This window comes from Pinus tabuliformis, chromosome J, assembly GCF_031772625.1.
Source record: "Pinus tabuliformis cultivar Carrire ecotype Pingquan chromosome J, CPIR1, whole genome shotgun sequence".
Classification (NCBI taxonomy): domain Eukaryota; kingdom Viridiplantae; phylum Streptophyta; class Pinopsida; order Pinales; family Pinaceae; genus Pinus; species Pinus tabuliformis.
Window position 1 is genome coordinate 446,499,606 of NC_142295.1, and position 16,383 is coordinate 446,515,988.

Consider the following 16,383-nt stretch of genomic DNA (forward strand, 5'->3'; position numbering starts at 1 on the left):
GGTATCTTGAGATGGTGTTTGTTCCGGATGTGTACTCGGAAAACATCATCGGGACAGTTTTGAAAAACGTGCCTCTTGGCACGCCTCAACCCCTTTTAGCTCATGCATAGTGATTTATGTGGTCCACTTCCAGTTGCTTCATTCTTTGGCTACAAGTATTTTCTAACTTTCATTGATGATTTCTCCAGACGCACTTGGGTATACTTCTTAAAACTCAAGAGTGAAGTATTTTAACATGTTCTTGGCCTTTAAGGCCTTTGTTGAAAAACAATGGACATCAAATTCTTAAGCTAAGATCTGTTAATGGCAGAGAATATGTTAAAAACCATTCATCAACTTTTGCACTGAGAATGGAATTCAAATGCAACATACTGTTCCATATACTTCACAACAAAATGGTGTAGCTGAAAGGAAGAATCGCACCTTAAAGGAAATGGCTAATTGTATGCTTCAATCTAAAGGACTTAGTCTTAGTTTTTGGGCAGAAGCAATTAACTGTGAAAATTACATAATAAATCGCACTCCTACTAAGGCTTTAAAGAATATCACTCCAGAAGAAGCATGGAGCTCAATCAAACCAGATGTAAGTCACTTTCGTGTTTTTGGAAGTGAAAGCGTGGGCCCATATTCCAGATGAAAAGCATAAAGCTTTTAGAACCTAAGAGTGAAAAATGTGCTTTTGTTGGATATTCTGAAGATGTTAAAAGGCTATAGACTTATTCCATTTAAGTCCAAAAATGTTATCATTAGAAGAGATGTAAAATTTGATGAAAATATATCGGCCGCGAGCCTAGTTTGGCGGATGTGCCACCTCTCCTATCTCTTCTACTTTTGAAAACATTTCTTCTTCAGATGATGAAAGTGAGGATGACAATCCTCCCCCACCATCTCAGGATCCTCTTCAGCTCCTCAGCTTCCAAAAGAGGTTCGTGCTACTCGATATGCAGCAAGTGATCTTGCCGGTGATCCTACAGATCAGCGACGCACACGTTCTCAGTTTGACAGAGCCTCTTCTTTATCGGCTCAAGCTCCAGTAAATTATGATCCTGACACCTTTGCAGAAGCTTCAGGCCATCCAGATTGGGAAGCAGCTATGAATGAAGAATATCATTCATTGTTGGCAAATGATACATGGGATCTCGTTCCTCTACCAAAGGGACGAAAACTTGTTAGATGCAAATGGGTTTACAGAACCAAGTATGGACCAGATGGGAAAGTTGATAAACATAAATCTCGTATTGTTGCTAAGGGTTTTTCACAAGTTGAAGGCATTGACTATACTGAAACCTTCTCCCCTGTTGCCAAAATGAACTCTATCTGCCTTGTTCTTTCCCTTGCTGCTTCTTTCAAATGGGAAATCCATCAGATGGATGTTAAATCTGCCTTCTTGCATGGGGACTTGCATGAAGAAATCTATATGGAACAACCTATTGGATTTATACAAACAGACTCCAGCCTTGTATGTCAGCTTAAGAAATCCATTTATGGTCTCAAGCAAGCTCCTTGAGATTGGTATGCCAAAATGGATAACTTTCTTTTAGAATCTGGCTTTTCTAGGTGTCATTCTGACAATACTGTCTACACCAAGAAAGTGGGCAAGTCTCTTATCATTCTTGTTCTTTATGTTGATGATCTTATCTTGACGGGTAGTGATCCCAACCTTATAAACCATGTGAAGTCTAGCCTTAAAAGGAAGTTTGAAATGACAGACTTAGGACACTTACATTATTTTCTCGGTCTTCAAGTCTTGCAATCCAAGGAAGTATATTTCCCTTTCTCAGTCCAAGTATGCCTGTGATATTCTACACCATTTTCACATGGAAGACTGTAAGCCAACCCCTTCTCCCTTTCAGTCTGGAGTCAAAATTTCAGTCACTTGTACTTCTCCTGAAATTGATGCTACCTTATACCGTCAACTTGTAGGAAAACTTTTGTATCTAACCCATACTCGTCCTGACCTTTCCTTTGCTGTTGGCCGTGTTGCTTAGTTTATGCAAAACCCACATGAAAGTCATTGGAAAGCAGCTAGAAGAATACTTCGTTATGTTCGAGGTACAGTTCAGTTTGGGATTCATTACAATGCCGAAGCATCTCCTTTATTGGTTGGTTTCACTGATTCCGATTGGGCTGGTGACCCTGATGATCGGAAGTCTACTGCAGGTTATGTGTTCACTCTTGGTTCAGGACCTATTACATGGGCTTGCAAGAAACAAGGTGCCATTTCTCTTTCTTCAGCAGAAGCAGAATATCGTGGTGTCGTAGAAGCTAGTAAGGAAGCCTTGTGGCTTCGTCAAATCCTGTCAGAGTTTGGCTTTCAGCAGCAGCATCTGACTACACTTTGGTGTGATAATCAAAGTGCCATTTAGATATTCAAAGATCCAGTCCAACATCAGCACAACAAACACATTGAACTGCACATGCACTTCATCAGAAAGCTCATTCATGACCATGTCCTTGAAGTGCAATATTGTTCAATAGATGATCAAGTTGCAGACATCTTTACAAAGGCTCTCATAGAGGCAAAGTTCACTAAACTTCGATTTATGGTTGGAGTTTAGGAATTTGTCACTAAGGGGGGATAGGCTCTAGTGCCTCCTTCCTTCTCCTATTGTGTCATATTTGTAGATCCTTCAATCCTATCCCAAGTTCTTAAGGGGGGATGTTAGGATATTCCGACACATAGGAAATAGTTAAGTACAACTTGGTCTAATATAGAGTTAGGTATAGAGTTAGGTAAGTGTGTGTTTCTTTACCTTTTGTAACTTACAATCCGACGGTCACGATATGTTAGTGATCCGACAGTTCATTCTCTCCTCGGTATTACCGACACTTGATCCGTGGCTTAACACCTGATTGGTCCATGATTTCTATTTAAAGCGCATGGAGGGTCATTTGTAGGGTAATCCGTCTATGATAGAAGCATATGTAAATTTTCATTCTTTTGTTAATAAATTGCCTGAAGTGGTCGCGTTGGCTCAGGCTTTGGACTGTTTCCCTCTTTGAGGGTTTTAACCACGTCAAAAATACTAGTGTATTGATCTGCGATCTGGTTGTGAGCGGTGTCCTTTGGTGTTCTGTCTGACGAACTTACCCTGTAAATTCCTACAATAAAATTGTAGATTTACTGTTTTATTAAGAGATTATATATATCTATTTCGATGAGGGAAAAGCTATTATATATATATATATATATATATATATATATATTATATATATATATATATATATATTACGTGTGATTTACTATATAAATTTATTATTGAAATTAAATTTAAAATTTTAATTATATATTTCATTATATATATATATATATATATATATATATATATTATATATATATATATATATATAATTTTAAAAGTTTTGATCTTTCTCAATGCTTGAGAGATCCAAGTTAAAATGTATTAATTTTGGCTATATATGTGTGTATGTGCCTGTGTGGGGAGGCCCACCATGTTTCAACTCCTTTCTGAATATATATATAGAATTCCACATCTCTTTCATTTTGAGCAATATACCAATAAAATGTTTGAACCGTAATAATTTTTCTATTTTTAAATATTTTGTATACTATTTGCATAGTTAAAATTAGATTGTTTTTAAATAGATTCTTTTTTGTATTGGAAATCAAAAAGCATGTATCCAATAATAGGAACATACACTTTTTTTTGTGTATCTATATATACACACTGAATTTATTTTGTTATTAATATTATTGTAAAATATTACATGTCAATTTCATATTAAGCATTGAAGATGTGTACTGGAATACTTTGTTTATGGTCTATATATATAATTGAAATATTATTTGATAGTATTATTCAACTATTTTATTGAAAACTTATACATATTACAATACGGAAGAATTACACAACGAGCTCATACTACAAAAGTAAAAACAAAAAGTTTTTTTTCGATTTCAATTTCTTTATATGGAAATTGAAATATTTTATTATGGTTGACATTTAAGATTTTTTGTTATTAATATTTTTTTAAATATCAATTCCAACTCTATGTTGAGCATAGAATGAATTCCACATCACATTCACATTCATAATGGATTATAATATCAATATTATTTTAAATGTGATATCTAATCTTCATGTTGAGTAATGTAGGAATTATACATCTCCCTCATACTAAAATGTAGAACGCACTTATAGATGAAATTATAAAATATTTTGTTATTAATTAATTTTTTCTCTCTATATATAAAATTAATGTGATTATGTTCTATAGAGTGGTTTCAAACTCCTTCATAGTGGGTTGTAGTATCAATTTTATTTTAGATGTCATGTGTAATCTCCATGTTGAGTAGTGAAGGAATTATAGATTTCCCTTAGATTTTTTTTAAACTATCATTTACCTTCTCCCTCCATATATAAAGTTGATGTAATTATGATATATATATTGTGCACGTTGAAGTGTTTCCTTTATTGTTGACATTGAAATAATTTTTTGTTATTAATATTTATGATATTTAAAGAGATGTTTTGTTATTAACATTTTTTAATTTTTTAATATAGTTATTATTTTATTTATTTAATGTAATGTTATATGACAATCCCCACATACTAGGTTGTAGAGTACCTTTCCATGCATACGACAACTCCAACTTAAGCATTAAAGGTGGGTATTGGAATATTATATATATATATATATATATATATATATATATATATATATATATTACTTTCTCTTTCTATATGTACTTATGTATGGAGTTGATATTAAAATATTAATTAATAGAGGTTTTCAAATATTTTATTCAAACTATCCATTGAAATATGAAAGAAATACAACTAAAAGTAAAAATATAACAATTTTTTACATTAAATTTCTTTATATGGAAATTGAAATATTTTTTATTATGGTTGATATTTATAATTCTTTACTATTAGTATTTTTTTTTAAATATCACTTTCTATCATGAGCATGGAATGGATTTCACCTCATTCACATTCATAGTGGGTTATAATATCAATATTATTTTAGATGTCATTTATAATCTTCATGTTGAGTAGTGAAGGAATTACACATATCTCTCATACTAAAAAGTAGAGAGCATTTATGGATGAAATTAGAAACTTTTTATGGAGTAGTCTAACTTATAGGTGAAATAACAATTTCCACCAGAATCCGGCCATACAATTTCAAGCAAGAATGTGATTTTTTTTTGTTTAAGATTTTTTTTTGGATGCATAAATGGATTCAAAATCCTAAAAAACTCATGGGACACTTGAATTCTATAGATTAAACAACTTAAACTCGAGCATTTAAAAATATTTAGAAGATTTTGGTTAAAATTTCAAGCAAGAATGAGATTTTTTGTTGTTTAAAATGTTTTTTTGAATGCATAAATGGATTCAACACCCTAAAAAACTCATGAGACACTTGAATTCTATAGATTAAACAACTTAAACTCAAGCATTCAAAAATCTATGCAAGATTTTGGTTAAAATGTACCAGGAAAATTGTCATTTCTTATATAAATTAGACTAAGCCATTTTTTATTATCAATTACTTAATCTCTCTATATATAAAGTCGATGTAATTATGTTTTATGTAGTGGTTTCAATCTCCTTCATAGTGGGTTGTAATATCAATGTTATTTTAGATGTCATGTGTAATCTTTGTGTTGAATAGTTGAAAGAATTACACATCTCTCATATACTAACAAGTAGAGAGCATTTGAATGAAATTAGATTTATTTATTTTTTACTATGAATTGCTTTTTCTCGCTTAATATAAAATTGATATAATTATATTATTTAATGTAATTATGTTCTTTGATGTTGGATAGACATTAAAGTGTTTTTTTTTTTTTTTAAATTGACATTTAAATAATTTTTTCTCATTAATATTTATATCTAATATTTTAAAAAAAATTGTATTTAACATTTAACAAAAAAAAATATTATTATTTTATTATTTAATATAACACTATACATATTTCCTATATTAAACTCTCAAGTTCCTCTCCATACAAAAATATCTTGCTCGCACTTACAATATCTGATTGACTCATGAACCATCTTAGTTTTATCTTATTATTAGTCCCCGCCCCTCCGAGGCTCTAGGGATTATTGCAATAGTTATTTCTATTTTCAATAGTGATTAGTGCAAAACTAAATATATTTAACTTAATGTTTATCTCAATGTTTCCTATAAACACTTTTTCCTCACCTTTTCCTTAACCTATTATATTCTTCCAGTACCTATTTCAGCCACTAGAAAATTTAGACGTCTTATTTGGCAAGATGAAGAAAAACTTAGAATAAATTTCAATTCATATAGAAAGTTTCAGTGTCATTTAAATAATACTATGCTACTCTTATTTTTTTATACAATGCTACTCTTCAAAACAAATACCCTTATTTGTTTTGAAATACCCTTATGTGTAAATACAGTGGAAATGAACTCTTCGTTCCTTATTTTCTGTACGGTGCAGAGAGAAAGTGACTATTCATAAACAGAAGTCATTCATAATCACGCAAAGAGCACCATAATCACTGGGAATGATAGCGCCAAATCTACAAATGAGACATATTTAGCTTCGGATTTCACAACCAGGCAATTCACAATCTAGGTAAGGTCATATGGACAATGACAGTTTACTGGTTTGATTGCAGAATTAGTTATTATTTTTTAACCTTGAAAAATTAATTATTATATTTTTAATTTGGTTAAAATAATTTATTTCTTTCTTTCTTTCTTTCCTTTTCTTTCCTTAACTGTATTTCTTTGTAACATATTTTCGAATATTCCAAAAAAGAAACTAACATCTCAATAGTCTAAGAGCCAAGCTCCATGGAGTTGGAAAGACCGTGGGACTTGTGTGTCACTAGCATCTCACTAGTTACAAGCCAAGCTCCATGGAGTTGGAAAGATCGTTTGACTTGTGTCACCAAGGGCAATACCACTGAAATTTTTTATTCTGCTTATTGTGGTGCCAGATTATCCTTTACTTGCATAGAAGAATTCTTATTAGAGAGTGGCTCTCTTTACTTGCCTACACTTTCAACCTATAGACTAGGGTTTCACTCTCTATCATCCACAATACCACCTTCTATTACTAACTTTCCCAGTCATTTACCAAGTAGCAATACCAGTAGCAGTAATTGTTGATGAGTAAATGTGAGATTTCCCTCACTTTATGCTTTCTTATGGTTGCTTGTTCACTCACTTGATTAAATAAAGTCATTTGGTCAATCTGTCTTGATCTGGTCTCATGCCCTCCTTCTCATGTCTACAATGAATACATCAAAGCGATTATTGGTTTGCAACATTAGCTAATTGGAGTAAGTAATGGAGTACCAGAGACCAACACTTCCCATTGTGAAATTTGTAACTTGTAGGTTGTGGTGGCTCTTCAATAGATCAGACACATGAAATGTATGTAACACCCCATGATAAGTCTTTCCTTTTACTTTGATTTTGTTTTGCGTGTTATTTTCTTTTATTAAATTTTTAAACTTTTAATTAAAAACAAACCAACATAATGTTGTCGCTACTTGGAAATCTATATGCAGAAGAGACCATACTACATAGACATTACTATTTTTAACGTTTTTTTCTTCCTCTTTGCTACAAAAAGCTATCTAATATAAAATAAAACTTTGAAGTAGGATTTCCTATACTAATATGTTTTCCAAACAATCTATGCCTTCTTTGATGCCTAGATTATATAATAGAATTAAGAAGTTAATAAAATTAAACTTGTTCAAATTTGAATGTTATAGTAAATTATAAATCTCCTCGAATCGTCTTGTAATTAAAGGACAGAAAATATCCTAATAAAATAGACCCCTTCGATACAGGAAGCAAGAACAACTATTCCCCAATTCATTGATCCCGATGAGTTATGTTGCCTATGCCTTGAGTAATTAAAGACATAAAAATCATTAATGAACAGAGCTTGGGGTCTAGTTTTCTCTAATAACCCCTTCTAGTGACAATCCAAGGTCAACGTTATGACAAATAAATATCGATAGCCATATATTTTCTTCCTACCTCGCTCCCAATACTCTTAGTCCTAGTACCCTGCCGCTTGGAGTCCTATTTCAATTTTGGACAAGAATTTTATCAAATCCCTTTACTCTCTTAGTCATGGGAAGGCACAATACTACTTTCTTCCTACCGGCTAGACTACTTTTACTCTTCTTTAAAGAGGAGGAACTTACTTATTACTACTAGTACTTTTAGAGACTTTTAGAGGGACTTACTGCAATAATACCTCTCATGAGCCCTCTCCTACTTAGACTCGTTGGATACTCCTCCTATGAAGTCAATTCTAGTCACTACTCCTTTCCTACTTTATTTTCCTAGTTAATTGCTCGTATTCTTTCCTACTCCTACTAGTCATGCCTAGTTTACTGCTACTTTTTACCCTTTACCTTTATAAGATTTTATGCTTTCCTACCTTTATATCTACAAAAATATGTCAATACACACTCCCAATACACAATATATCATTAAGGCACTTTAACCTACCTTAAAACGCAAGAAAATGTTAGTCTATCTAACATTGAGCATTTTCAATTTTTCTACAACAAAAGTTCCACCATTCGATTTATTGTCTTTAGAAAATTATTTTTACAATTTCCTTGTTACTAACAAGTTGATCCGTACTTATACAGGAACGCAATAGAATATAGATACAAGCATAAACACAGAGGTGCAACAGAAATAAAACTTTTTTTCATTAATATCAAAGAGCTAAAATATGCTTACATACAAAATGGAAATAAACTAGCTCAGGCAATGGTAGCTTATCTCTGAGAAGAGATGTGGTGGCTACATGCCTATAAACTATGTTACAATGAGGCTCAAGGGCTTTTTTATTATTAAACAACAAAGGGAAACCCTAAACAACCAAAACCCTATCCCCAGGAGATGGAATGCCAAAATTTTGTGGGCCCCATTGGCTTAGCTTAGTTGGGCAACCAACTTCCTAGGGTCGTAACTTGGTCATATGATCTCCATTTGGTGTGTACAAAACCTCGTTAAAAATATCTCTCTAAGTACTACAATATTTCTGATATGACCTTTTCAATGGCTATGGGCCTGCTGCGAACCTCAAAAATGTCGATTAGGGTGTCAAAACAACGTTAGAAGTTTAGGACCCAAAAAAACTGCTAAAAATAGTAATTGATGTTGTAATCAAGGAAACAGATAAAACCGAATAGATGCATATGTCTAATAGGTGGGTGGCCACCTATATCCACCTGGATTAGTCCTCCCCCCTTAGGAATCAATGGTCCCCATTGTGTGCAGAGCCTCCATGAGGTGAGGAAATTTTTGTTGAACCTTGTCCCCGGTAAACCACTTGCCTTGGTGAAGGATTTGGCCTACTTTGACAACTTGATATAACTAGATCCTCTATTGGTGAGTTTACTTGATATGTTTATCCATGATCCTATCAATTGTGTCATTTTTTATGCATCTTGGGTTGAGCTATGTTGGTGTTAGCTGCTCAAAAATGTCAGATGTGTCCCACAATGGCGGAAAGTATCATCTTAGTCGGTCCACATTGAATACTGGGTGAAATCCAAGGAATGGTGGAATGCTAAGCTCAAAGGCATTATCCCCTACATCATTATTGATGGTGTATGTCCCATATTGGAGTAGGAGAAATTTGCGATGGGGCCTAGATAGGTGCTTCTTCTGCAACTGTAATCAAACTTTGTCACCCACCTAGAATTTGTGTGACACCTAATGATGATCATGACGCTGCTTGTACTTAACATTGGCTTTGTCCAATATTTCATGAACCTATTGGCACATGTTCTAATTCACTCTAATGAAGTTCTTAGACTCTATCACTAATCTTAGACAGACTGTCAAATCTACCTGAGTAGCTGCAAATGGTATGGCCACATCAATGGGACATAGGGGATGGAATTTCAATCCCACTTGAAAAGGGGATGTCACCTATTGAGCTATGGAGATATTTGTTGTAATTATTTTGGACATAGGAAAGGTTTTCATCACATGTGTTTGGATGCTTCGAGTTGTACATGTGTGAAATGTGCACAATCATCATGTTTACGACCTCTATTTGGGCATCAGTTTGGGGGTGGAAGGTCGTGGACTTAGTGAGTTTGGTATCCAGCATCAACCAGAGGCTCAACCAAAATGTAATAAGGAAACTTCTATCCTGATCTGAGATAATGGATTATGGGATCCCAAAGTGTATTCACACTCATTCAAAGAAGAGATTAGCAATGGCTTCTACTATGATGCTCTTCTTGCAAGACGCCAGAATGGCCATCTAGAGAATTTTTTGATGACCATGAAAAGGTAGTCATTGCAATGCTTATTAGAAGGAAGGCCTGATATGTAATCCATGGAGATGGATTCTCAATGCCAACTAGGAGTAGGTAGAGGAGTATATAGACCTTGCTTCTTAATAGTTGGTTTGGAGATGGCACAGGCAGTGCATGATCTAATGTACTTCCCAACATCTTGTCGAAGGTTTGGCTAATAAAAATACTTTTGCAGCACTTCCACTGATTTGTCTACTCTGAAATGTCCAGTGACCTTACTGTAGTGTGCCTCCCAAATCATCTTGGCACTTTCACTTGAAGGAACATAGAGGTGTCCCATGTGGCATAAAAGTGCACCCTGGAGGTGAAAATCATGAACTTTCTTGCCTTCTAGAAGCATCTGGTATGTGTTTCCAAATTATGGATTGCTCTTGTAAATATGTGGCCACCCCAAAGTCTCATGTCCACAAGAGTTGATCATAGTGGTCAGCGCTATGAGCAATGATCGTTTGAGGCAGTGTGCAACATTATTGGTGATTCCCTTCTTGTACTTAATGTTAAAATGGAATTATTGTAGGTATGTCAACCATTTCTAATGGTGATCGTTTTGCAACTTTCCTTGTGTCTGTATGAACTACAGGGGTTGGTGGTTTGTATGGATAGTTGTTTCCTTCCCCATAATGTAATGCTTCCATTGTCGGCAGGCTTGCCCAATTGAATACATTTATTTGTCATAGGTGGGATACTTTTATACTATGTCTGAAAGTGTCTCACTGTGATATGCCACTGGATTCCCCTGTTAACTAAGAACTGCACCAATAGCATAGCTGGAGCCATTTTTCTCAATCTCAAATGGTTATTATAGGTTTGGTAATGTGAGCATTGGTGCAAATCAGAGGTGATGCCTCAACTCGGAAAATGTCTTCTATTGGGATTCATACCAAAAGAAATTTTCTTTTTCTCCACCCTTGGTAACTTGACTCAAAGGCCAAGTGTTATGAGAGAACCCCAACATGAACCTGCGGTAGAAATTGGAAAGACCCAGAAAGTTGCGGAGCTCTGTTAAAGTGGTTGGGGCTAGGAAATCCCGAATAAATTGAATATTTATTGAATCCACATGCACATCCCACTCATCAATGATGTACCCCAAATATTGAACCTAGGTCATATCAAAAGTGTTTTTCTCCAAATTGGCACATAATTTGTGTTGTTGCAGGGTTTGGAGGACTCGTTAAATATGGTGGAGGTTCTCTTCCCAACTCTGGCTGAAGATCAAAATGTCTTCCAAATACACTACCACGAATAAGTTGGTGAAGGGCCGCAAGAGTCATCCATCAGCCTCATGAAGGTTGTGGGGGAATTCATTAACATGAAAGGCATGATTAACCATTCAAAAAGGCCCTCCTTGGATGTGAAGGAAGTCTTCCACACATCCAAGGATTCGATTGGTACTTGGTGATAACTGAACTTTAAGTCAAATTGCTGAAATATTTGGCCCCCTTGACCTGGTCCAGAAAGTCATCAATTTGTGGGATTGGATACATATTCCAGACAGTAACCTTATTCAGTGCCCAATAGTCAATATAGAGTCTCCAGGTCGCATCCTTCTTTTGCACCAACATGATTGAGCTCCCACAGGGTGATGAAGTTGGCCTAATGTGCCCTTTTTGCAACAACTCCTGAATCTACCTCTTGATTTCATCGTTCTCCATAACATAGCTTCAATAAATCAGCATGTTAAGTAGCAGCATGCCCCAGTGTCAGAGTGATGGAGTGCTTGAACTGACAATGTAGGGTTACCCCTATGGGTGAGGCGAAGCTGTCCCTATACTCATCCACGACCTTGTCCATATATTGCTATCTGTTGGATCCCTATAATAATAGTGATTACCCCATTACTATTGTATTTATACCCCTTATTAATATCGTTGTGCTCTTATTGCCCCCATATTTTTATTACTGTACCCCATAGAATCCCTCTATTGTTATTTTTGTGGCTTTATATTATTATTGTTAGGTCGACTGGGTTATATTGTGACTCCTTAGACTCCTATATATAGAAAGGAGGTTTTTTCGTTTGTATCATCAAAGAATTGTTCATTTATGTAATGTAAAGGAGGTTTCCCCTCGAAGAGGCTGAATTCTAAGGCGTTGATCTATCTTTTCTATCTTTTCTTGAGCTGGTTTCATAACATTTGGTATCAGAGCCTTGGATTCTAGGGTTTCGCTGCTCCCAACAGGTCATCGTGGCATTTTCGCTATAACTTTTTTCTGTGACGTTTCAGAAGCTAAAAAAAAAACCCATTTGAGAAGACATCATGCTGAATCTCGGGTCCAAATTTCAGAACTTTTCGCGCTATATTTTCAGAGATATGATCTGAGGAAGTTGGTCTTCTTGCAGACTCTTGAATTACATTCCAAACAGGTGACCTGGGGAAAATCGTCATAACTTTCTTTCTGAGCATCGGATTGAAATTTCATAAGAAGTTATAGAAAGAGGACGGACTTTAGTTTCTTGTATATATTTTTTCAGAGCCAAAGGTTGAAACAGTGATTCGTGGCACGTCGTACAAGTTGGCTCTACTGAACTAGTCTATAAGCAGGTCACTGTGGGAGATTTTGCATAACTCTTCCTTGGAGAATCCAATTTGGATCAGACTGGTGGTATTGGAAACAGGACGTAGAAGGCTACTACAGGTCACAATTTTAGAACTGGAGAATCCGAAATTATAGAGATACATCATATTCAATATCAGGCTTCTACGAAGTGAAAAAAGGTGTGTAGTTTTTTTTTAATTTTTGCGTAAGCTTGGTTTGAAGGAATTCAAAGGGCATAGTAAAGCATTATTATCGGTAACTGATGCCCTAAGGAAGAAAATGAAAACACCTAGTAAGGAACCTGAAATCTCTAGCATGACTCATGTGAAGAGGAAGAAGAAAAGGAGCAAGAAAGGTCAAAAGAAGAGGATATACTCCAACAACAAAGCCTAGATGAAGAACAAATAAATCTGACCATATCTTGTAATGCATTGGTGGGAATTACCACTCCTCAAACCATCAAGATAGAAGGAAAAATCAAGAGAAAAGGTAATAGTGTTGATTGATTCAGGAAACACCCATAATTTTATTCATTGTAAGGTAGCAAAAGAATTGAATTGCTTCCTATATCCAGCACCAGAGTGTCAAGTGATGACTGCAAATGGAGGAACAATAAATTGCGCTGGAAAGTGCCATAATATCAAGCTATCCATGGGAGAATATGTATTGACTAGCCCAATGCTTTCCATTCCAATGGAAGGTGCTGATGTTGTACTAGGAGTCCAATGGCTACAATCCTTGGGTACAATAGCTTTTAATTTTCAAGAACTTTTGATAAAATTTTCTATGGAAGGAAAGGAAGTTGAATTAAGGGGTATTGCCGGGAAACCAGGAAAGATAATCAGCTCTAATGGTATGACAAAGCTTCTAAAAAGGGAACAAAGAGGTGTAATTGCACAATTATGTTCGCTAGATGTTTCCACATCGGAATCATCTATTTCTCCAAATCTCAAAAAGTCCTGGACAATCATTCCAAGGTATTTGAGACTCCCAAAGGTCTACCACCTATGCGTGATCATGATCATGCTATTCATCTGATTCCAGGAAGTGATCCTCCAAACATCAGGTCGTACAAATATCCCTATGTCCAAAAGAGTGAAATTGAACATATGGTTGCAGAAATGCTAGAGGCTGGTATATTCAACTGAGTCAAAGTTCTTTCTCTGCTCTAGTAGTATTGGTCCACAAGAAGGATGGATCATGGCGCATGTGTTCGTATTATAGGGAGCTCAACAAGCTCACTATTAAAGATAAGTTCCCCATTCCTATCATTGATGAATTATTGGATGAATTGCATGGATCAATTTACCTCACCAAGCTGGATCTTCGTTCAGGATATCATCAAATCAGAATGAAGACTGAAGACATTCTGAAAACATCATTTAGAACTCATGAGGGTCATTATGAATTTTTGGTCATGCCTTTTGGCCTTACCAATGCACCTTCAACATTTCAAGGTTTGATGAATTCAATTTTCAAACCATTCCTTAGAAAATTTGTGTTAGTATTTTTTGATGATATACTAATCTACAACAAGTCTTGGAAGGATCATGTTGAACATGTTGACAGGGGTGCTACAACTATCGAAGGAGAAACAATTATGCAAAAAGATCCAAATGTTTCTTTGGAGTCCAGGAGGTGGAATACCTGGGTCATATTGTATCTCATGAAGGAGTTAAGGTAGACCCTAGAAAAATTAAAGCCATTAAGGAATGGAAAATCCCCACTTCCATAAAGCATCTGCGAGGATTTCTCAGCTTTACAGGGTTTAATCACAAGTTTGTTAAGAATTATGAGAGAATAGCAACACCTCTAACAACATTATTGAAGAAAGATGCATTTTCATGGACTTTGGAAGCAACAAAGGCCTTTGAACATCTTAAAGAGGCAATGTGCGAAGCACCGGTCTTAGCTACACACCAGACTTCACAAAAACCTTTATTGTGGAATGTGATGCTTCAAGAAATGGAATTGGTGTTGTTCTAATGCAAGATGAAAGACCCATTGCTTTTGAAAGTCGTCTAATCAAGGGAAAGTTTTTTAGCACAGCTATTTATGAGAAGGAAATGTTGGCAATACTCCATGCACTTAAGAAATGACAACCCTACCTAATGGGAAGACACTTCAAGGTAAAAACGTATCATGATAGCCTTAAATACTTCTTAGAACAAAGATTATCCTCTGAAGAGCAACAAAAGTGGGTCACAAAGATGTTGGGTTATGACTTTGAAATCATCTAAAAAAGAGGGAAGCAAAATGTGGTGGCAGATGCACTCTCAAGAAAGGATGAGGATGTAGAAGCATTGTGTGTGCCATTTCTATTATCCAACTAGATTGGATAAACAAAGAAAGGGAGGAATGGAAGAATGATGAAGAAGTGTGGGCACTTATTCGAAAGTTACAACAAGATTCTAGTACGTCTGATACATTTAGCTGGCAAAATGATTCGTTATGGTACAAAGATCGCTTATACCTCTGTAAGAATTCCTAGCTAAAACAAAATATTCTTATGGAATTGCACACTTCTCCCTTAGGAGGGCACTCAGGATTTTTAAAAACTTACCACAGGGTTAAGAAGGAATTTTTTGGGATGGCCTTAAATCAGATATTCAAAATTTTGTGGCGGAATGTTTGGTTTGCCAACAAAATAAAGTTGAAACAATTAAGACACCGGGTCTATTACAACCTTTATCCATTCCAAGCCAACATTGGGAGGAGGTTTCAATGGATTTTATCACAGGTTTACCCAAGTTGAGGAAAGAGTGTCATCATGGTGGTAGTTGACAGACTTACCAAGTATGCACACTTTTGTGCATTATCACATCCATTTAAGGCCAATACAGTTTCTACTGCATTTATGAAACGATTCAAAAGCTACATGGAAACCCAAAGATTATTGTAAGTGACAGAGATCCCATTTTCACTGGAAAATTTTGGACATAATTATTTTCTTGTCTTGGTACTCATTTAGCTCATAGCTCATCTTATCATCCTCAATCTGATGGGCAAACTGAGATAGTAAACAAATGTTTGGAAGGATATCTTCGTTGCTTTGTATCTGATAAACAGACACAATGGGTCAAATGGTTGCCTCTGGCTGAATGGTGGTATAACACTTACTTCCATACAGCAACAAAAATGACCCCATTTATGGAACTTTATGGGTATCAGCCACCATCCATCACATCATATTTAAGAGAAAATTCTAAGGTTCAGGCAGTGGAACATCACATCGAACATCAACAATAATTTCTCCAACTCTTAAAGGATAACCTCATGTTGGCACAGAATAGAATGAAACAACAGGAAGATCAACATCACAGTGAAAGAAGTTTTGATGTAGGTGATTGGGTATTCCTACGGCTACAACCATATAAGCAAATGTTCCTCAAGCAAGCTAAGAAGGATAATAAATTATCACCAAAGTATTATGGTCCATAAAAGGTGTTGCAAAAGATTGGTATTATGGAATAAAAATTGGAGCTTCCTGCAGCTTCTCGATTGCACCCAGTTTTCC